The 24,362-nt window shown below is 46.4% G+C and overlaps 1 protein-coding gene and 1 non-coding gene across 5 annotated transcripts in view; one reads left to right on the top strand and one right to left on the bottom strand.

The window, feature by feature from the left end:
* Positions 1 to 24,362, bottom strand: part of kcnip4 (Kv channel interacting protein 4) — a 1,191,104-nt gene that overhangs the window by 343,375 nt on the left and 823,367 nt on the right. The window lies entirely within an intron of this gene.
* On the top strand, positions 8,401 to 8,503 carry LOC119964004. Its single transcript, XR_005460246.1, has one exon. It is a non-coding gene; the product is annotated as a U6 spliceosomal RNA (small nuclear RNA).

Below are 24,362 nucleotides of genomic sequence, written 5' to 3'. Positions count from 1 at the left end.
GGAACATTTGTAATTGAAGTGGAAATCAGTCACTGAGCAAGGCTCAGCTGTTTTGTCTTGTGCTTGTTGAAGCTCTGGTGGTTGATTCAAATGCTTTACAAATCAAGCATTCTAAGTACTTTGCAAAAGTCAAAAATTGTTTATGCAGAAGACTATATCTTCTCAATTTGTTTAATCTGCTGCCAATATGCAAAGACATATAGAAAGTCTAGGGTGAGTAAGAACATTTCAGATGGCCGAGAATGAAGGGAACTGTCACAGTATGAACTTTGAAAGTAACAATAGTAAATAAAAATGTATTTTAAATGCCGAGAGAACATGGAATGTTGTTATTCATGAACTCCTGGATGTCCACGAATTTACACAAATCACAGTAAGGAAAGATACAGGTCCGGAAAGCAAGAGACATGGGTCTGGATTCTCTGTTTTTGGGACTATGTCCCCACGCCGTCGTAAAGACTGGCCTTTCACGACAGAAACACTGGTGAGAAAGGGCCACATATTCATAGCCCTGCAGGGGACTCGCAGTGAATCATCAGGAATCTCGCAGCTTTTAGGCAGATATGGGCTCCTGCACTTCCGGGTCAGAGGCCGCGTATGCACACGTCCTCCAGTGGCCGTGCCGTGCTCCATGGCGGACTCAAACCGCTGAGCTGGACCCTCCAAATAGTGCCCCCGATCGGCGGTGAGCCTGACCCTGACCACCTAAAATTAGTGCAGTGCCGTATAAGGCCTCCGATCGGCCCGCCCCCAACCATTGCGGCCGCGGACTGAATCCGCAGCCGCCATGCTAGTATCCTGACTGGCAGGACCATGTTTGATCCATGCCGTCGGGACTTGGGCCGGTCGAGGCGGAGAATGGTGGGATGGGCCTCCACCAATGGCTGCAGGTAGGCAAAACATGACGCGGCATTTTCGGGTCCCGGAGAATCGGGGATTCCATGCGCCCCGGTCCAGCTGCAATTTCAGTGTCGGGGTGCGGAAAATCCAGCCCATGTTATATTAAAAACTGGATTGGAGTATAAGAGCAATTAAGTTGCACTGCAATTGCATACGGCCACATGGAGTACTGTGCATAATTTTGGCCTCCTTACCTAAGGAAGGATATGCATGCCTGGGGATAGTGCACCAAAGGCTCATGGAATTGGTTCCTGCAATTAAGGGATTGTCCTATCAGGAAAGATTAAGGAGGCTGGATCTGTATTTCCCTCAAATTTAGGAAAATGAAACATATCAAAACATATAAGTTCATAAGATATAGGAACAGAATTAGGCCATCGATTCTGCTCCGTCATTCGATCATGGCTGATCTCAAAAAATAAGTTTCTTAAGGAGCTTGGTAATTCTGGGAGGTTTTCCCTATGGCTAGGTAGTCTCAAAATAAGGGGCTGGGTTCTCCGATTTACAGGCTATGTCATGACGCCGGCGTTCAAACAATCGCGCTTTATGACTGAAAAATAGGCTCAAGACGGCCACCGATCTCCGTTTGGTGGGGGGCTAGCAGGCAGGCAGCATAGAGCACCCGGCGCTAGTTGCCGATAAGACTGAAGAATTACCGGGTCCGTGGCCGCGCATGAGCACGGCCTGCAGCGGCCGCACCGCGCAACATGGCACCAACTGCGTGCGGACCCGGCCTGGCAAATACTGCCCCCCTTTGGCCAGGCGCACAACCCCCAGACCACCCCCCAACAGTGCCCCCAGCCCCTGATAAAGTCCCCCCTGCCCGTGGATCGGCTCTTCCCCAACTGTGACGGTGCAGGACTGAGTCCGCAGCCGCCACCCCGAGTTTCCGACAGAAAGTAGCATGAGAGACCCATGTCCTCGGGAACTCGGCTGGTCAGGGCGGAGCTTCAGGGGGAGGGCCTCAGGTAATGTCCTGAAGCCGTCAATACGGCGTGCAGCATATTCCTAGAGTATACTACTTTGGAGTGGGCAGAGCATCGCAAAAGTGGCGCCACCGATTTAGTCGCAAACGGGTATTCTCTGGCTGATCGACGAATGCGATTTCGGCATCGGAGACTGGAGACACCCACCCATGGTGTCAGCCATTTACGGCTGAGGTGAAGATAAACTTCTTCATTCAGTGTTACAGAATTTTAGAATTCTCTATGCCAGAGGGCTCTGGATGTTCAGTTAAGTATATTCAAGACAGAGACCAATAGATTTTAGTATATTAAGGAATTTACGGGATATTAGGAACATGCAGTTGAGGTAGAAGATCAGCCAACTAATCCCCATCGGACGCACATCATTGGAAAATCATTCAAAAGCAGGGGTGTTGGCTTCTTATATTCACAAAAGTGATTGCATCAAATCTGATTATTACACTGATAACTTTAAGATCTTTCACTATAAATTTATAATAGCCTCATACCTCAATCCTCAATCGATCTATGGACATAGTACAGCAGTTAGACTCAGGCTTAATCATAGGGGCCTTGGGTGAATGAAAGGCAAAGAAGGACAATTACAGAAATAAAATATGCAATGAAGTTTCAGACGGTGTAAACCTCACCAGAGGAATGAACGAGGTGCGTAGAAGAAAGCTGCGTAAAAGTTATTGGTGCATTATTCACATTATTAATGAAAACTATTATTTCAAAGAAGACATTTGGAAGCATATAGTCACGATTACATTTGCTTAAAAAGCCACAATTCATTGGAAACCATGAGAAAATATTAATTTGAAAATGCTGTTTTCTCCATCACTGTCAAAAACACAAGGCGAACAGAAATATTTCCTAGTTATGTCATCACAAAAGTACGAATATTGATTTTCTCCCCATTTTCTAATTTTTTTAATTTACCAACTCAACAGTTGCAATATGATGAGCGGCAGAGAAAAAAAATCATAAAACAAACATGTCCAATTTATTTAGTATTTACAGTTCACAGATTAAATAGAGATTTCAAAACTTACTTTCTGCTTGATGTAGCAAGGACAAATGAAGCTTTAAGGATTCAATTGAACAACTAAACAATATAGAGTAAAGCTTTGAAAGCATCAAAACCAAAAATAACATTTATGTCAAATTCCTATTTCAATGTAGTCAATAAGCTCTTCAAAATATATGTTAACCGCTGCATTAAACAAGGCAGGAATTTAATGAAGATAGTTCAAATGGAGAACAAAAGCAGCACATCTGGAAGACTAATTCCGAGGAATAAAAATAAAGCTTTCACAGCTCCATATTTTATCCAAAAATCCTTTAGGCTAACAAATGGAAAATGCTGGCCGGAATTCTCGGGCTGTTATGGTTCTCTTTTCGTGCTGACAGTGCACCTCACCCGTGGGTTTCCCAGCTGCACCGGATGGCTTCCTATGGCCACCAAAATGTTAAAAGCACCATTTCAAAGTAAGAGAAGCTACACTCTCTCTATGATACTTTCAGTGATATTTGCATTTTTAGGGTGCAATCCTCCAGCCACGCTGTGTCGGAAAAGCATCTCGCTACAGCGCAGGGAGGCTGGAGACCCGGCTCCTGGGATCTACAAAGCTTGCAACAACGCCTCATGAGATTCAATGCAATCTCGCGAGACGTTGCAAGGGGAAACCCGCCCACAATGGGCAGGATCACTTTTTAGTAAATCTGCATTTAAAAATGGCGTACCAGTCTCTCACTAAAACGGGGAGTCCCGGTGAGCGGAGCTGCCCATTGTAAAAAAGGGGGCTACGCCGGCCTTGGCCGCACATTCCCCATTTAGGCCCCTTACTCAAAACGAGTCCGGTTGTTTTAGTAAGCTCAGAGAAGGGGGCAAAAGAGGGGGAGGTGTGGCGCTGCTAGTCAAGGACAGTATTACGGTGGCGGAAAGGATGCTAGATGGGGACTCTTCTTCTGAGGTAGTATGGGCTGAGGTTAGAAACAGGACAGGAGAGGTCACCCTGTTGGGAGTTTTTCTATAGGCCACCTAATAGTTCTAGGGATGTAGAGGAAAGGATGGCGAAGATGATTCTGGAAAAGAGCGAAAGTAACAGGGTAGTTGTTATGGGAGATTTTAACTTTCCAAATATTGACTGGAAAAGATATAGTTCGAGTACATTAGATGGGTCATTCTTTGTACAATGTGTGCAGGAGGGTTTCCTGACACAATATGTTGACAGGCCAACAAGAGGCGAGGCCACATTGGATTTGGTTTTGGGTAATGAACCAGGCCAGGTGTTAGATCTGGAGGTAGGTGAGCACTTTGGAAACAGTGACCACAATTCGGTGACCTTTACGTTAGTGATGGAAAGGGATAAGTATACCCCGCAGGGCAAGAGTTATAGCTGGGGGAAGGGCAATTATGATGCCATTAGACATGACTTAGGATGTGTTGGTTGGAGAAGTAGGCTGCAAGGGTTGGGCACACTGGATATGTGGAGTTTGTTCAAGGAACAGCTATTGCATGTTCTTGATAAGTACGTACCAGTCAGGCAGGGAGGAAGGGGTCGAGCGAGGGAACCGTGGTTTACCAAAGAAGTGGAATCTCTTGTTAAGAGGAAGAAGGAGGCCTATGTGAAGATGAGGCGTGAAGTTTCAGTTGGGGCGCTTGATATTTACAAGGAAGCGAGGAAGGGTCTAAAGAGAGAGCTGAGACGAGCAAGGAGGGGACATGAGAAGTCTTTGGCAGGTAGGATCAAGGAAAACCCAAAAGCTTTCTATAGGTATGTCAGGAATAAAAGAATGACTAGGGTAAGAGTAGGGCCAGTCAAGGACAGTGGTGGGAAGTTGTGTGTGGAGGCTGAGGAGATAAGCGAGATACTAAATGAATACTTTTCGTCAGTATTCACTCAAGAAAAAGATAATATTGTGGAGGAGAATGCTGAGACCCAGGCTATTAGAATAGATGGCATTGAGGTGCGTAGGGAAGAAGTGTTGGCAATTCTGGACAAGGTGAAAATAGATAAGTCCCCGGGGCCGGATGGGATTTATCCTAGGATTCTCTGGGAAGCCAGGGAAGAGATTGCTGAGCCTTTGGCTTTGATTTTTAGGTCATCATTGGCTACAGGAATAGTGCCAGAGGACTGGAGGATAGCAAATGTGGTCCCTTTGTTCAAGAAGGGGAGTAGAGATAACCCCGGTAACTATAGGCCGGTGAGCCTAACGTCTGTGGTGGGTAAAGTCTTGGAGAGGATTATAAAAGATACGATTTATAATCATCTAGATAGGAATAATATGATTAGGGACAGTCAGCATGGTTTTGTGAAGGGTAGGTCATGCCTCACAAACCTTATCGAGTTCTTTGAGAAGGTGACTGAACAGGTAGACGAGGGTAGAGCAGTTGATGTGGTGTATATGGATTTCAGTAAAGCGTTTGATAAGGTTCCCCACGGTCGTCTATTGCAGAAAATACGGAGGCTGGGGATTGAGGGTGATTTAGAGATGTGGATCAGAAATTGGCTAGTTGAAAGAAGACAGAGAGTGGTAGTTGATGGGAAATGTTCAGAATGGAGTTCAGTTACGAGTGGCGTACCACAAGGATCTGTTCTGGGGCCGTTGCTGTTTGTCATTTTTATAAATGACCTAGAGGAGGGCGCAGAAGGATGGGTGAGTAAATTTGCAGACGACACTAAAGTCGGTGGAGTTGTAGACAGTGCGGAAGGATGTTGCAGGTTACAGAGGGACATAGATAAGCTGCAGAGCTGGGCTGAGAGGTGGCAAATGGAGTTTAATGTGGAGAAGTGTGAGGTGATTCACTTTGGAAAGAATAACAGGAATGCGGAATATTTGGCTAATGGTAAAATTCTTGGTAGTGTGGATGAGCAGAGGGATCTCGGTGTCCATGTACATAGATCCCTGAAAGTTGCCACCCAGGTTGATAGGGTTGTGAAGAAGGCCTATGGTGTGTTGGCCTTTATTGGTCGAGGGATTGAGTTCCGGAGCCATGAGGTCATGTTGCAGTTGTACAAAACTCTAGTACGGCCGCATTTGGAGTATTGCGTACAGTTCTGGTCGCCTCATTATAGGAAGGACGTGGAAGCTTTGGAACGGGTGCAGAGGAGATTTACCAGGATGTTGCCTGGTATGGAGGGAAAATCTTATGAGGAAAGGCTGATGGACTTGAGGTTGTTTTCGTTAGAGAGAAGAAGGTTAAGAGGTGACTTAATAGAGGCATACAAAATGATCAGAGGGTTAGATAGGGTGGACAGCGAGAGCCTTCTCCCGCGGATGGAGGTGGCTAGCACGAGGGGACATAGCCTTAAATTGAGGGGTAATAGATATAGGACAGAGGTCAGAGGTGGGTTTTTTACGCAAAGAGTGGTGAGGCCGTGGAATGCCCTACCTGCAACAGTAGTGAACATGCCAACATTGAGGGCATTTAAAAATTTATTGGATAAGCATATGGATGATAAGGGCATAGTGTAGGTTAGATGGCCTTTAGATTTTTTCCATGTCGGTGCAACATCGAGGGCCGAAGGGCCTGTACTGCGCTGTATCGTTCTATGTTCTATGTTCTATGGTTGTGTAGCCATGTGTTTCTCAGCACTGCGACTGCCGACAAACATGCAGCTAAACGCGCTTGCTTGGGGAACTTTGGGTGCGATTCTCCACCGCCCACGATGGGTTGGAGAATAGCGGGAGGGCCTTCCCGACATTTTTCCCGCCCTCCCGCTATTCTCCCCCCCCCCACGGCCGCCTCACAACACGAATCGCTGCTCGCTGTTTTTTATGGCGAACAGCGGTTCTCCCCAGGCCCATGGGCCGAGTTCCCAGGCCTTTACGGCCGTTTTCACGAACGCAATCACACCTGCTCTCACCGTTTGTGAAAATGGCCGCAAAGTGCCGTCCCGGAGAACCATGGCACCGATTGGCACAGCCGCACCACGGTCATGCCAAGGGTGGGCACCAATCGCGGGCAGCGGGTCCGATACCCGCGCACTATTTGTTCCTCCGCCACCCCGCAGGATCAGTCCGCGGGGCGGCTGAAGGGCATGACGGCCCGCGCATGCGCGGGTTTGACGCATCTGCGCGATGACGTCATCCGCGCATGCGCGGGTTGGAGCCGTCCAGCATGCGCGGCTGACGTCATAGTGCGCGTCAGCCGCCATGACGCTTGGCACGCGGGCTTAGTGACGGTCGCTAAGCTCGCATTGCCGTGCTTCACGGGGCCGCGCTGCTAGCCCCGCCCGGGGGGGGGGGCTTATCGGGTCCCGGGAGGGGGCGCGGAGGCTGCCCTGAAACACGGCCAGTTTCACGGCAACCTTTACGACTCGCCGCATTTGCGGAGAATCGCGCCCTTTGTTTCCTTTTGGGAAGACCACACCCTGTGTTTTTACTTTGATATTATTTATGTTTGTGCTAACACCTGAGATCTTCTCAATTTATTTTCAGTATCTTTGTTATACATTGAGATATTGAAGATTATTTATACAATTTTAGAAACAATCTGATCACAGAATATTTTGTTTATGTTTCCATTTCCTCACCAGGTAAAAAATAAACTTTGCCTGAACAGTTCTCTGCTCAGCCTCTTGTGGCCCCTTTAAGGTTGGGATCAATCAATACTTGGAGCATGTACAGTCTGCACCATCCATTTAGACCTTGAAGTGGCAATCAGGTCCTAAGTATATCACAAGATTGCAGTTTGCATATCTTAATCTTTTTTCATTAGTGTCACAAGTAGGCTTACATTAACACTGCAATGAAGATACTGTGAAAATCCCCTAGTTGCCACACTCTGGTGCCTGTTCGTGTACACAGAGGGAGAATTCAGAGTTTCCAATTTACCTAACAAGCACGTCTTTCAGGAGTTCTGGGAGGAAACCGAAGCACCCTGAGGAAACGCAGACACCGGGAGAATGTGCAGACTCCTCACAGACAGTGACCCACGCCGGGAAGTGACCTGGCGCTGTGAAGCCACAGTGCTAACCACTGTACTACCGTGCTGCCCTAAACATGCTGAGGTCTTACCAATTATAAGTGGCCTCTTGCCCAAAATAGTTGGGTGTTCCAGATCAAAAACAGAAAATACTGGACAATTTCATCAGGCCTGTCAGCATCTATGGAGAGAAAAGAGAACTAACATTTTAGTCTGGATGACTCTGCCATTCCAGATGCCCCTCTTGGTATGCTTCCGAAGATGGTGATCATTCAAAGAAGCAGCATAACTGGAGCAGTAAATGACCCAATGCCATTGTTGGACCACTATTGCCCTACACACAACTGGATGGATCGGGTTAAATTGTGGCACAATGGTTAGCACTGCTGCCTCACAGCACCAGGAACCTGGGATCAAATCTGACCTTGGGTGACTGATTGGAGTCTGCACGTTTTCCCTGTGTCTGAGTGGGTTTCCTCCTAAAGTCCAAAGGTGTGCAGGCTAGATGGATTGGCCATGCAAAATTGCCCCTTAATGTTCAAAGGGGTGGGGTTACGGGTACAGGGCAGGAGAGTGGGCCTAGGTAGGGTACTGCGCGGCTCGCTTCGGCAGCATATATACCAAAATTGGAATGATGCAGAGAAGATTAGCATGGCCCCTGCCCAAGGATGATGCACAAATTCGTGAAGCGTTTCATATTCAAAAAAATATGATAGGGTGCTGCTTCAGAGTATTGGTGCACACCCAGTGGGCCAAATGGATGGCCTCCTTCTGCACTGTAGGATTCCTATGGCATATTCTGTTCTGGATCACTTACATTTAATCTTGTATCTTTGATATGCAACTATAAACTACACATCAGAAGCACTTCATTGTATCTGGAGTGCTTTGGGACAGCGTGAGGTAATGAAGGGTGAGATAAAGGACAGCCATTTTTCCTTTTTAACCCAAATCTCAATGGATGGCCTCCTTCTGCACTGTAGGATTCCTATGGCATATTCTGTTCTGGATCACTTGCATTTAATCTTGTATCTTTGATATGCAACTATAAACTACACATCAGAAGCACTTCGTTGTATCTGGAGTGCTTTGGGACAGCGTGAGGTAATGAAGGGTGAGATAAAGGACAGCCATTTTTCCTTTTTAACCCAAATCTCTCAATCTCACTAGTAAAATTAAAAATTGACCTAACATCAATTTTCAGCAGAATTCAAAGCTTCTACCACCCTTTCTGTGTATAAACATTTCCTAATTTCACTCCTGAAAGGTCTGACTCCGATATTTAAACTACACCCCCAGTTCTACACTCTTCAACCATTCTCTCCACTTACCTAATCGGCTTCCTTTACTAGCTTATTCAAACAAAAGACTTGTTCGGTATATAAATAAGCTTTTTCAGTAGAATGAAAAGACCAACAGTTCATTAAAAAAAATAAAATGTTGTAACATAGTGCTGATAGTGGCTCTATTTCAGTTCTGTTGGGAACATTCTGCTTTTATTAATGAATTGATCATTTACATTTGATTGGATGTTTAGTGGAGCTTTACCCAAGTTTATGTATTATATATAATGCGGGTAAATAAATCTCAAATTCACTGCCTGAAAGGGTGATGGAATCATGTCAGATTTAACTTTCAAAAGGAAACTGAATATATATTTCAAAAGGAAAATTTGCAAGGCACCAGGGAGGAAAGTGGCCGAGTTGAGTTGTTTTTTTCAAAGACTGGCACAGGGATGATATTCTTTCATGGATGTCACTGGCAAGGTCAGCGTTTGTTGCCAATTACTAATTGTCTTTGAGAAGGTGGTGCCGCCTCCTTGCACTTCATCAGTCCACGATGTAGATATATACACCATACTTTGAGGATTTTAGGTTTTCGATCGAGCCAGAATGCAGGAAGGGTGATACAGGGCACGATTCTCCACAAAAAAACCAAGTGCTGCAACCAGCAGTAAAATTGGTGCATTCCCCATTAGCCCTGGCAGCGCTAATCAGGTGCTACTCAATGGCACATGGAAATCTTTTTGGAGATGGGTGAGTTTTCCACTGGCCTTGAGAGGGATGGGGCCTAAACACGATGACAGGTCGAGGATCTCAACATAACATTGCAGTACCCCCAACCCATTGCTGGCAAAGCCTCTCGCCGATTCAGTGGCAAGCAAAGTGAGGGACACTGTATTATCGGCACGCCCCCTTCAGGCCCAGTCCCCCTCTTCAAGCCCACCCGCTTGGCAGTGCCAAGCTGTTGCCGTGGACTCCCAGGAGGGAGAAATGCAGTATCGTCGCTACACAGGCAGGGATATATAAGGGGCTGTTTAGCACAGGGCTAAATCGCTGGCTTTGAAAGCAGACCGAGGCAGGCCAGCAGCACGGTTCGATTCCCGTAATAGCCTCCCCGAACAGGTGCCGGAATGTGGCGACTAGGGGCTTTTCACAGTAACTTCATTGAAGCCCACTCGTGACAATAAGCGATTTTCATCTTCTGGGGGGCATTCAGACAGGGGTCACTCTTCTGGTGGGCTTCCAGACAGGGATCTTTCTTATAGAAGGATTTATGGTGGGGGTATCTTTAGTTATGGGGTCTCTGATGGGGGTCTCTGATGAGGGGGTGAGGGGGGCTTGCATTGTGAGGGGAAGGGTGGCCATCTGATGGACTTTGGGCACAACTCTCATGAAGAGTTACCCCCTTGGCCCATCACGAGGACTACCACATCAGGGCCACATTTGGCAAGACCTGCATCAATTCTCACCAGCGTAATACCAGGCACAGAGGACCTGAGAATCATGCAGTGCCCGGCCCGTTAATAGGTTGCAAATTACCCATCTGCATCCTCCTGCTGATGTGGGCACGGGCCCCAATCCCACTTTCTGCCCAACACTGGGTTCTCCCCTGCTTGCTGCCAGTACCAGATTTCCCGATGAAGCATAGAATCCAGTGCACTGTTTAGCTGAAGGATGCTGCAGCTCATCAAAGAATGGATGTTACAAAACCCAGATACAAACTGTATATAATGCCAATGAGGTTGCAAACCTATAATTAAAACACATTTAAAAGACTTCAGAAAATACCTTACAGGTACAAAAGAGAGGTGAGGAGGAATTTCTTCAGCCAGAGGGTTGTAAACCTGTGGAACTCTGCCACAGAAGGCTGTGGAGGCCAAATCGCCGAGTGTCTTTAAGACAGAGATAGATAGTTCTTGATCAATAAGGGGATCAGGAGTTATGGGGAGAAGGCAGGAGAATGGGGGTGAGAAAAATATCAGCCATGATTGAATGGCGGAGCAGACTCAATGCGCCGAGTGGCCTAATTCTGCTCCTATGTCTTATGGTCTTATGGTCTTAAATTGAAAGAAAAACAAAAATGTGTTGAATATTAGATTTTAGGTTTTGCTTTCTTTCTTTCTTCAGAATGTTGAGTCCATTGTTTCATAGTAGATTGAACATGACTGGAGTCTAAAAGAGTATTCATATGATGTTGCATTACAATGCAATAATACCATACAGCTAGGTGGCAGCACATTACCTCTGTTTAAATAGCAAACTCGGAATTGATTAATGGGCCTAATGATAATTAATTCTGCTTCAGGAGCATTTACCAATGAAAGTCCAGTTTCTTTTTGTTTATAATTTGAAAGATTTATGATTAGTTCACTGGTTCACTAGGGGCTGGTTTAGCTCACTGAGCTAAATCGCTGGCTTTTAAAGCAGGCCAGCAGCACGGTTCAATTCCCGTACCAGCCTCCCCGGACAGGCGCCGGAATAGAACATATAGAACAGTACAGCACAGAACAGGCCCTTCGGCCCTCGATGTTGTGCCGAGCAATGATCACCCTACTCAAACCCACGTATCCACCCTATACCCGTAACCCAACAACCCCCCCTTAACCTTACTTTTTAGGACACTACGGGCAATTTAGCATGGCCAATCCACCTAACCCGCACATCTTTGGACTGTGGGAGGAAACCGGAGCACCCGGAGGAAACCCACGCACACACGGGAGGACGTGCAGACTCCACACAGACAGTGACCCAGCCGGGAATCGAACCTGGGACCCTGGAGCTGTGAAGCATTTATGCTAACCACCATGCTACCGTGCTGCCCCCTTTACAGTTAGAAATGTGGCGACTAGGGGCTTTTCACAGTAACTTCATTGAAGCCTACTCGTGACAATAAGCGATTTTCATTCATTTTTCTTTGTGGCAAAATGTTTTGGTTTGTTCATCTGTGTGCGTAGTGTCAACATATTAAAATCATTAAAAGAAAAATTGTACCACATTCCTTCTGACACAGAACAGCGATCTCACACAATTAATTTCCCATCATGTACAGGAGATAAATCCAATTGTGAAAATAGTTCACAGTTATGACCAATTTACAGTCACTAAAATATTTCTAAGCAATGATTCATTGAAACTGATAAAGACTTTGGGCTGGATTCTCCGATTTCCAGATGAAGTGCTGACGCCGGCATGGGAACAGTGGTGTTTTACACCAGAAAAAATGGTGCAACAGCTGCACCGATTCTGGGACCATTGGAGAACTAGCAGCCACACCAGGTAAAGCTACAGGCTCCCACGCCAAAAACGGCTGAAGAATGGCCAGGTCAGTGGCCGCACATGCGCATGGGGGTGGCCTGCGGCGGCCGTATGTGTGTGTGAGTGAGTGGTGGGGATGGGTGGGGAGGGATCCTGGAGAGGCTTCGGAGGCAGGCCTATCATGGGGCGGGTGACTCCAAGGAGTCAGCATAACATCATATTCGTCCAAACCCCGCTAACTCAATTACAGGCACATGGTTGGGTGTAGCACGCGAATGGAGTTAGTGGACTTCACCGCACCAGAGATATCTGTGCGCACTCCCCCTCAGACTGAATGGAGGAGTCAATCGCGATCATGAGCTCACGGGGGCTAAGATGCATGAACTCTGACCATGAAAGATTAACCAATTTCAGAGAGACACATGCAGCAACACTCAGAGTTGATACAAGAGCTTTGTCTTGGCCAGGAAATGTGTAAAGCTCTCCAGTAGCCTGGATCAATCCACAAAGAGTATGTGCACTGACAAGCATGGAATACATGAGGAGCTGCGTACAGTTAACAGGAAGATCACACTTTTCGCTCAGCAGTTGCTGGATTGGATCACTGGTGTGCACCAGCAGCCAGCCCCATCAGGCCAAGACTGTGAAAGTAACTGAGGAGAGTGAAGGTGCCAAGAACTCCTCAGCACCCTCATCCTTTGCCACCTCAACAGCCCTTCTACCAGAACTACACATGTGCCAGTGACCACAGTGACCCATGCAGAGATCTGAGGGAGGTCCCAAATGGGTGCCAGTAGGCAGACCACCATGGTCCTTATTGTTCTTTGGGCACATAAGTAAGCAACCTGCCTCCACCTCCATCGAGGCAACATTAAGGGCACATCAGAGGAGTGTGTGTGCGTGCGCGGCTCCAACTGATCTACAGCACTAATGGGTTCACCGTGTTTCCTGTATTCACATTGTATAAAGCACACTTGAACACTTGTCCAATGTACTTCTTTTCACTTCTACATGACTGTACGTGTGTGTGTGTGTCTACAATAAAGAGGTCAAAAGGAATGAAAAAAATGTCAGGTTGCTTCTGAACAGTAATATTGAGGGTGGTATGCTGAGTTATATCTCAACATTGCTTCAGCAGGGGCAATGATTTGGCCTCATTGTTTAGAGAAAAGAGAGCTTCTTCCTTCTCTTGTATCACATAAGGATCCAGAGGTTAAAGGCTGAAGCACTAAGATGCTCCTTGTATTTTTCAGTTTCCATCTAAATGTACCTTGAAGGGAGGCTTAATGAAAGCACTCCATGACCAGATACTGGTCAGCAGGTGTATGTGAAGCATCGGTGCAAGGTGCTGGACATTCATTTGCACTTTGGCCTTGGTGTGGGCAGCACAACTCGATAGGCCATGTATTATGTTGTTAATATTGGTCATCTGCATTGTAATTTCCGGTTGACAGCATATGGTTTGGGCCGTTTGCAAAGGGATATTTAAGCCATGACTGATGCACGTGGTGCCCAGTTCCTAACCCAGGCCACTAGACAGAACAGAGAACATAGAACATACAGTGCAGAAGGAGGCCACTCAGCCCATCGAGTCCGCACCGACCCACTTAATCCCTCACCTCTACCCCATCCCCCCAACCCAACAACCCCTCCTAACCTTTATGGTCGCTAAGGGCAATTTATGTGGCCAATCCACCTAACCTGCACGCCTTTGAACTGTGGGAGGAAACCGGAGCACCCGGAGGAAACCCACACAGACACGGGGAGAACGTGTAGACTCTACGTAGACAGTGACCCAGCAGGGAATCGAACCTGGGACCCTGGCGCTGTGAAGCCACAGTGCTAACCACTATGCCAACGTGCTGCCCTATGGATGCAGCAGAAGTTATTTCAATGATCTGTCATGTCACAACTGTATAACCATCATGTGCAAGATGCCATATCTGTGCCATATAAGAGCACACAGTTTCATGCCTTCATTGATGCCATTTTCCACATTGTGGCATGGCTGGATGATGGTTTATTTGGTGGCATAGTTGCCTCATTCACGGTCAATGGCATTCATGTGAGAAAAACAGGAGGAAGGGGACTTATTGACATGTGTGTTTGAAAGATGCTGACAATTATGTTTATTATGGAAAGGGTAGTTAAAGTTTGAATGTGGCACAATCTAACTCATTAATGTTGCTTTGCTCTCTTGTGTGGGATGGGCAGTTCCTTCAGAGATATGGCATCAAAATATAAGGATCTTTATGTGGCGGTATGACACCAGGGTCTGCCTGATTTCATTTGTTCTTTTGGAGAAGTTTATGAAAATCTTTTCTGGACTTCCAGTGGTGACCATGGAGTGAGTAGTCGCACACAGTGCAGCTCCAGCTCGAAGGAGTAGATCTGAGCTCTTTTTACCCAAAAACTGGAGAATTTTGACTCGAAAGTGTAGTTGAAGGTGTGGAGAAGTTCCCCCCGGGAGCGGTGTGTCTGATGGTTATCAGACCTGGCAGAAGAAGGTGAAAGACCTGGCCAAGGAACTGGAACAGAATTGTGGCGCAGTAGCAATTGGAAACATGGCGGAGGGGGAAGGGTCATCGCAGGTTGGAAAACCCCAGATGGAGCAGTTGATGCCGTTTATTATAGAGGAGCTTCGCCAACAAAGAAAGGAAATGCCGGAAGACCGATCGTAGGCCATCAAAGGAACGTTGCACCCCTGAAAGGCTCAATGGAGAGAGTCGAGAAATGCTTGGAGGCACAGGGGTCACAGATCCGGGAGATGGAGAGGGTGATGTCTGTTCGGGTAGTGGCACTGAAGGCTGATGCACGATCAATTGTACAAAGATTAGAGTTGGATACAACTGAGGCTTTATTGCTCTAAGTTGTGTGGCCTCCCACAGCAGTTGGCAAAATGGCTGCTGAATGAGGACACACATATTTATACTCCGCCAACTGGGCGGAGTCAGCAGGCAGCGACTACTGGCGAACCTGTAGTACAGGTCCTACCTTACATCACTTAATACAGGTGTAACAGTGGTTTACCACAGAGGCAGAGGTGGGGCTCCTGGGGACCTTTGAAAGCCGTTAAGAGCGAAGGTAGAAGAACAGGAGAGCTCCCGAATGGAAGTGAATTTAGGTATTTACAAGTAAGAGACTTTTCACGGAAGGTGTGGAAAATGTTTCCCAGGCTGCCGAAATATGCCCTTTTGCAACTGTTGCTGCTTTTGGAAGTGGAAGGGAGGATAGGATTCGGACATATACAGGTGGCTGGGAATGCAGGGGGGTTCACAAGTGGCGAGGAGCAAGGAGAAATAGGAGGAGGAGTTGGGGTGGGAGATAGGTTGGGGAGTGTGGAATGAGACACTGCGTAGGGTGAATTCGACCTCCTCGTGTGCGAAGATAAGTTTGATACAGTTTCAGGTGGTACACAGTATGCATGACCCGGCAAGGATAAGTGGGTTTTTACAGGGAGTGGCAGACAAGTGTGAGAAGTGTGGGTGGGGACCATGCACATGTGTTTTGGTAGTGTGAAAAATTAGAGAGATACTGGGCGGAGTTTTCAGGATGCTGGCAAAGATTGTGGGGGTGGAGGTCGGGTCGGACCTGATGGTGGTGACTTTTGGGATATCAGAAAAGCCGGTGCTGATGGAGGAGATGGAAGGCCAATATTGTTGCCTTCGCTTCTCTGGTTACCCGGTGAAGAATTTTGCTGGAGTGGCGGTCGACTACACCGCCGGGGGTGGCAGACTGGGTAGGGGATCTATACAACTTCCTCCGGTTGGAGAAAATTACGTTTGAGTTGAAGGGTTCAGTGGAGGGTTTGATGCATGGTGGAGATTGCCTGTGGCCATGTTGTTGGGGGGGGGGGGGGGGGGGGGGGGGGGATGATAAAGTGGAAAAACTTGTACAGATTGTAAAACTGAGCTAGGGAGAGTGTTTGCCCGGATTATTTATGGTTTTTGTATTTTTTGAATAAGTTTGGAATAAAGTACATTTAAAAAAATAAATAAAATCTTTTCTGGGCCAGGAGCCATCTGGCAAGCGACCCCCCGCCCCCCCTCCCCCTCCCCCCAACACACACACACTTGCTCAGAACCCATCCTGGATGCATATCCTTCTCTCCCTGTTGCTCTGCCATTGGATGTTGACTGTGAGGGAATTCAGCAATGGTAATTGCCAGGTAGATGCCAGTGTTGTCGCTGTACTGGACAGCTTGGCTAGGGGTGTGGCAAATTCTGGGGCACAAGTCTTCAGTACTGTTACCGGAATGTTACCAGGGCCCATAGCCTTTACAGTATCCAATGCCTTGATATCATGTGGGAGTGAATCGTATTGGCTGAAGATTGACATCTGTGATACTGGGGGCCTCCGGCGGAGACCGAGATGGATCATCCTATATTGCTGAGGCATCAGAATCTTATTTTTTAAATGCAAAGGCCCACTTGATTATGCTCCTGGTGACAGCTATTACAGTTTTGCATTGCTCCTGACTGGGGGTCTAAAGGGGGTTATCAGCCATACTGTTTGAGGGGCTGCCCTTGTCTCACAAGAGTATTTCCCAGATCTGTGTGGGTGGACTAAATAGATTAGGGAGCTGCAAATTTTTTAGTATGAACGACTCAGGCAACTGGCTGGGAATTTTGTGTACACTTGAAGAAATTATTGTGGTCACAAACCACCTGGACATTAATCGAGTGAAATGAGTTGCGGTTCATGAAGGCGTCTGCATGCTGAAACAGGTCTCTACTGTAACATGTTTACAGTCAACATTGCCTTGTGTAGTATAAAGGTATGGCACATATCGGATTAATGTGGGACTGGTCACAGTGCCACTCACATGGTGATGTAAGATAGAACATGGCCCATACTGAGGTAAGTTGCATGCTGGACAGAGCCCTGTGTACTAGCAAGCACAGTGACAGCTACTAGCTTGAACCTGTTATGTATCAGTGACTACAGTGACTACATCCCTGCCAGTGAACCACCATAGAGGATTGGTTAATTAATAGAAAGCAAAGAGTGGGGATTAATGGGTGTTTCTCTGGTTGGCAATCAGTAGCTAGTGGTGTCCCTCAGGGAACCGTGTTGGGCCCACAATTGTTCACAATTTACATAGATGATTTGGAGTTGGGGACCAAGGGCAATGTGACCAAGTTTGCAGATGACACTAAGATGAGTGGTAAAGCGAAAAGTGAAGAGGATACTGGAAGTCTGCAGAGGGGTTTGGATAGGTTAAGTGAATGGGCCAGGGTCTGGCAGATGGAATACAATGTTGACAAATGTGAGGTTATCCATTTTGGTAGGAATAAGAGCAAACGGGATTATTATTTAAACGATAAAATATTAAAGCATGCCACTGTGCAGAGAGACCTGGATGTGCTAGTGCATGAGTCACAGAAAGTTGGTTTACAGGTGCAACAGGTGATTAAGAAGGCAAATGGAATTTTGTCCTTCATTGCTAGAGGGATGGAGTTTAAGACTAGGGAGGTTATGTTGCGATTGTATAAGGTGTTAGTGAGGCTAAACCTGGAGTATTGTGTTCAGTTCTGGTCTCCTTACTTGAGAAAGGACATACTGGCACTGGAGGGTGTGCAGAGGAGATTCACTAGGTTAATCCCAGAGCTGAAGGGGTTGGATTATGAGGAGAGGTTGAGTAGACTGGGACTGTACTCGTTGGAATTTAGAAGGATGAGGAGGGATCTTATAGAAACATTAAAAATTATGAAGGGAATAGATAGGATAGATGCAGGCAGGTTGTTTCCACTGGCGAGTGAAAGCAGAACTAGGGGACATAGCCTCAAAATAAGGTGAAGTAGATTTAGGACTGAGTTTAGGAGGAACTTCTTCACCGAAAGGGTTGTGAATCTATGGAATTCCTTGCCCAGTGAAGCAGTTGAGGCGCCTTCATTAAATGTTTTTAAGGTAAAGATAGATAGTTTTTTGAAGAATAAAGGGATTAAAGGTTATGGTGTCCGGGCAGGAAAGTGGAGCTGCGTCCACAAAAGATCAGCCATGATCTCATTGAATGGCGGAGCAGGCTCGAGGGGCCAGATGGCCTACTCCTGCTCCTAGTTCTTATATGATCGGCAATGACATCAGCAGAGCGTTTTGTGCAGGCTTCAGTTCTCCATCTTAGATTGTATAAGCAACATCACCTAATAAAACCTCTCATCGTATTTGTAAGAACCTAAGAGCGTGGCACTGCCATACCTTTTCTCTTTGCGGCAAACTAACACAGGAGAAAACTGGCAACGAGGATTGAGGCACGAAAACAAAAAAAATGGTCGACAAAAACAGTGGAGGTGACGCGAGAGAGGAGAAAAGATTCTTGGCACCAGACTCACTCACATCAGATGAAGCAAGCAGATGGTGTTGAAGGTTTTGAAAAAGAATAATGGAATACAACCATGAGTAAGAAGATCGAAAAAAACCTGTTTGCCACTGAAGTGGGTAAAGTCTGGGATGCAGGGTCCGCACATATGGCGACACTAAATGAGCTGTGGGAATGGTGTTTCAGAAATCTTCTGACCCTGTATCGGCCTCCACTCATGAAAAAGTCAAAGCACAGTAAAGCAAAAAGAAAAAAAAAAAATCATAGTTTTATTGTGGGTAAGAGGATTGCTTGTGCCATACATCAAAAAGAATTGGAAAGGAGGAAGTTGGTTGAAGTAGACTCTCAGAGCCGGAATGGATGGAAAAACGGGTGCCATGGTTGCATTTGATGAAAACTAGCAGACTTGGAACTGAAGAAAGAATCCAATTACATCTCACAGTGAACCAAACACTGGAGGATCTGAAGGTCGCAACATTTCTCAGTTCAGAAGAGCAGAAAACTTTTATGCTGCTATAAAACTTAGTTCATCCAGCAAAACCAGGAAAAAAGACCTATTTTGAACGAATAAAGATTTTAGCAGGCTATTTCTCATCTAGACCGTTAAGTGCAGAAAGGTTTTGGTTCCACCACCGTAGTCAGGAAGAAGGTGAAAGCATTTTACAATTCATAGTGACTTGAAAAAGGTTTGCAAAATACTGTGAGTTTGGTGCAACACTTGATGACGCTTTTCATGATAGACTGGTTTGTGGATTGCGCAGTGAAGCTATTCAAAGGAAGCTGCTTACTCTAAGCAATTTCACTCTCAAAGCTGCTGTGGAAGTTGCCATGTCTATAAAGCTAGCAAGAAAAGACATTTCACATATAGGAGCTGGAGCAAAGATCCATCACATAGAGACCATTAGAAACAAGGGAGCAATCATGTAACTGTGTCACCGCTATACACAGGTTGGACACTCAGCGGGAGGTGCAGGAGTATAGAAATGTGAACTAAGTTTTATAGCGTATTGCCAAAGCATGATGGACTCAGAAAACTTCACCAACCCAAAGGATGTGCAAGAAAAAAAAAAATACATCTCAACAGACTAATCATGTCTATGAATTAAAAGACAAACTTCAAGACCACTCATATGTACCTGAGTAATTTTCGGGGCTGAAACTAGGCATCTTGTCAGTGTTGACTAATCTACAATGTTTCTGGGCATTTCCAAGACTTGATGATCACCAATTCAATTGGAAGTGGATACGGGCGCAGCTGTATTGGGTGTCACGGTAGCACAGTGGTTAGCTCAGTTGGTTCACAGCTCCAGGGTCTGCATGGGTTTCCTGCAGGTGCTCCTGTTTCTTCCCACAGTCCAAAAATGTGCAGGTTAGATGAACTGGCCATGCTAAATTGCCTTTAGTGTCCAGAAAAGTTGGGTGAGGTTACTGGGCTGTGGGGATAGGGTGGAGATGTGGGCTGAGGTAGGGTGCTCTTTCCAAGGGCCGGTGCAGACTCGATGGGCCGAATAGCCTCCTTCTGCACTGTAGATTCTATGCATTGTTCATACTGGAGACAATTCATAATCAAACATTGAAGCATTTACTTTTAAAACCATCAAATGTGATGCTAAGGAGGTACACAAAAGTGACCATTCAATTAAAAGGGTACATTATGGTCAAAGTAAAAGGACAAACAGCAGAGTTGTCTCTTCAAGTTGGCCATGGAACTTTTCCTGCTTTATTTGTCAGAGCATGGTTGGCAAAGGTTAAACTCAACAGGGGAGCAGTGAATCAGCTAGTGGATTCAAAGAATGAGCAGCAACAACTTCTGGAGAAGTATGAGAAGGTGTTTGAAGATTTGCTAGGCTCAATGGCTGGAGCTGAAGTCCAATGAAGATCAAGTCAAACAGTACACCAACATGTCTCAAAGCTAGAACCGTACCATAAAGGGAGACAACAGCGTAGTAGTTATCGCCGGATTATCAATCCAGAAGCATGCCTTGGGGACCCAGGTTCCAATCCCACCATGACAGATGGTGAAATTTGAATTCAATCAAAGTCTGGAATTAAAAGTCTAAGAGATGATCTTGAAGCCATTGTCCATTGTCGTAAAAACCCATCTGGTTCACTAATGTCATTTCAGGAAGGAAATCTGTTGTCCTTACCTGGTCTGGTCTGCATGTGACTCCAGATTCTGGAGTGGTTGACTCTTAAATGTGGTTGACTCTTAAATGCCCTCAGGGATAGGCAATAAATGCTGGCCCAGCCAGCGACACATTCCCACAGACAAATATTTTTAAAATACCATCAGGCCAAAAACTGAAGGACGAGAAAGGCTCATCCAAACAGGAATTGTTGAAACAGTTGCTACAAGTGATTGGGCAACACCAATAGTTCCTGTATTAAAATGCGATGGTTCAGTGAGAATATATGGAGATTTTAGAACAACTATTAACCTGGTATTGTGTTCAGATCAGTATCCATTGCCTCTGATTGATTACTTGTTTGTTGGACTTTCTGGAGGGCAGACATTTATCTTTTACAGATATATTTACAAATGTGTAGCTTCAAAATCACTCACTATCATGACGCACAAAGGTCTATTTGATGGCAGTAGCATCAGTAGAAGGTTACAGTGTTTCAACCCCATCATGTTGTGAGCTTAAAAAATAACATTTACACATGTCATATCACATCAAAGATCACGTTGGTACTACCACCGAGCTGAATGAGGCTTTGAACAGATCTACCAACTCAAGACTGGACAGCCATGAGATGCCGTGGGTCATCAGCAGCAGAATTGTATTCAACCACAATCTGCAACCTCATGGCCCGGCATATCCCCCACTCTACCATTACCACCAAGCCAGGAGGTCAACCTTGGTTCAATGAAGAGTACGGGTGAGCATGCCAGGAACAACACCAGGCACACTGAAAAATGAGATGTTAGCCTGGTGAAGCTACAACACAGGACTACTTGTATGCCAAACAACATAAGCAGCAAATAATAGACCGAGCTAAGCGATTCCAGAATGAACGCATAAGATCTAAGCTCTGTAGACCTGCCACATCCAGCCGTGAATGGTGGTGGACAATTAAAAATCTCACTGGAGGAGGAGGCTCCACAAATATCCCCGTCCTCAATGATAGGGGAGCCCAGCAGATATGTGCAAAAGACAAGGCAACAATCTTCAGCCAGAAGTGTCGAGTGGATGATCCATCGCGGTCTCCTCCAGAGGTCCCCAGCATCACACCTGTCAGTCTTCAGCCAATACAATTCACTCCACGTGATATCAAAAAACAGTTTCATGCTTTTAGTTCATGGTATTTACAGTGCAAAAGGAGACCATTCATCCCATCGAGTCTAAACCAGCCCTTGAAAGATCACACTACTTAAGCCCACTCCTCCACCCCATCCATGTGACCCAGTAACCCCACCTAACCTTTGGACAATATGGGGCAATTTAGCGTGGCCAATCCACCTAACTCACACATCTTTGGAATGTGGGAGTAAACCGGAGCACCAGGAGGAAACCTACGCAGACAGGGAGAGAACGTGCAGACTCTGTACAGACAGTGACCCAAGCAGGGAATCGAACCCGGATCCCTGGCGCTGTGAAGCAACAGTGCTAACCACGGTGCGCGTGCCTCCCCTGAAAGCACTGGATACTGCCAAGGCTATGGGCCCTGACAATATTCTGGCAATAATACTGAAGACTTGTGCCCCAGAGCTTGCCGCACTCCTAGCCAAGCTGTTTCAATACAGCTATAACACTGCCATCTACCAGACAATGTGGAAAATTGCCCAGGTGTGTCCTGTGCACAAGAAACAGGACAAATCCAACCCAGCCAATTACCGACACTCCATCATCAGCAAAGTGATGGAGAGAGTCATCAGGCGGCACTTACTCAGCAAGAACCTGCTGACAGACCCTCAGTTTGGGTTCCGCCAGGGTCACTCAGCTCCTGACCTCATTACAGCCTTGGTTCAAACATGGACAAAAGAGCTGAATGCCAGAGGTTAGGTGAGAGCGACTGCCCTTGACATCAAGGCAGCATTTGGCTGAGTATGGCATCAAGGAGCCTGAGCAAAACTGGAATCAATGCGAATCAAGGGGAAAACTCCCCACTGGTTGGGGTCATACCTGGCACAAAGGAAGATGGTTGCGGTGGTTGGAGGTCAATCATCTCAGCTCCAGGATATCACTGCAGGAGTTCCTCAGGGTCGTGTCCAAGACCCAACCATCTTCAGCTGCTTCATCAATAACTTCCCTTCCATCAGGAGGTCAGATGTATGGATGTTTACAGGTGACTGCACAATGTTCAGCACCATTCGTGACTCCTCAGATAATGAAGCAGTCAGTGTCCAAATGCAGCAAAACCTGGACAATATCCAGGCTTGAGCTGACAAGCGGCAAGTTATATTCGCGCCACACAAGTGCCAGGCAATGACCATGTCCTACAAGAGAGGATCTAACCACTGCCACTTGAAATTCAATGGAAGTATCATCACTGAATTTCCCACAATCAACATCTGGGGATTACCATTGATCAGAAACTGAACTGGACTGGCCATATTAATACTGGGCAGCATGGTAACACAGTTTCTTCACAGCTCCAGGGTCCCAAGTTCGATTCCTGGCTTGGGTCACTGTCTGTGCGGAGTCTACACGTTCTCCCTGTGTCTGTGTGGGTTTCCTCCGAGTGCTCCGGTTTCCTCCCACAAGTCCCGAAAGATGTGCTGTTAGGTGAATTGGACATTCTGAATTCTCCCTCTGTGTACCCAAACAGGCGCCAGAATGTGGCGACTCAGAGCTTTTCACAGTAACTTAATGTAAACCTACTTGTGACAATAACGATTATTATTATTACTGTGGCTACCAGGGCAGGTCAAAGGCTAGGAATCCTATGGCAAGTAACTCACCTCCTGACCCCCCAAAGCCTGGCACAATCTACAAGTCAGGAGTGTAATGGAATACTCTCCACTTGCCTGGATGAGTGTAGCTCCACCAACACTCAAGATGTCCGACACCATCCAGGACAAAGCAGCCCACTTGATTGCTCCCCTTTCCACAAGCATTCAAATCCTGCACCATCGACGGACAATGGCATCCGTATGTACCATCTACAGAATGCACTGCAGTAATTCACCAAGGTTCCTTAGACAGCACCTTCCAAACCCGTGAGCACTACCATCTAGAAGGACAAGAGCAGCAGATACCTGGGAACCCCACCACCTGGAGGCTCCCCTACAAGTCACTCACCACCCTGACTTGGAAATATATCGCTGTTCCTTCACTGTCCCTGGGGCAACACCCTGGAACTCCCTCCCTAACAGTACAGTGGATGTACCTACACTTCAAGGACGACAGCGGTTCAAGAAGACAACTTATCACCACCTTCTAAGGGCATCTAAAAATGGGCAATCAATGCTGGCCTAACCAGCGACGACCACATCCGTAAATGAATTTTAAAAACTTGGAATGCCGTTCACATTCTCCTCCTGACTGAAAATCGGTAAATGTCAAACGTCCAGAGCATTATCAAGCTAAAGCAAACTGGTTTGTTGACAGGTAAACTAATTGTACAGAAGCTGTAAGATTGCTGGTGCAAACTCATGGTAAAATAATAGACGGAGTTGGTTAAAAATTAATTTTCTTGATGTATTTTCGTGGAGTCGCTCTGCAATTGGGATATTCCATGAAATAGCCTTGATAGACTTT

The sequence above is a fragment of the Scyliorhinus canicula genome, chromosome 3 (genome assembly GCF_902713615.1).
Source record: "Scyliorhinus canicula chromosome 3, sScyCan1.1, whole genome shotgun sequence".
NCBI lineage: Eukaryota > Metazoa > Chordata > Chondrichthyes > Carcharhiniformes > Scyliorhinidae > Scyliorhinus > Scyliorhinus canicula.
The sequence above is the reverse complement of the archived record's forward strand: the minus strand, read 5'-3'. Positions and strand labels throughout refer to the sequence as shown.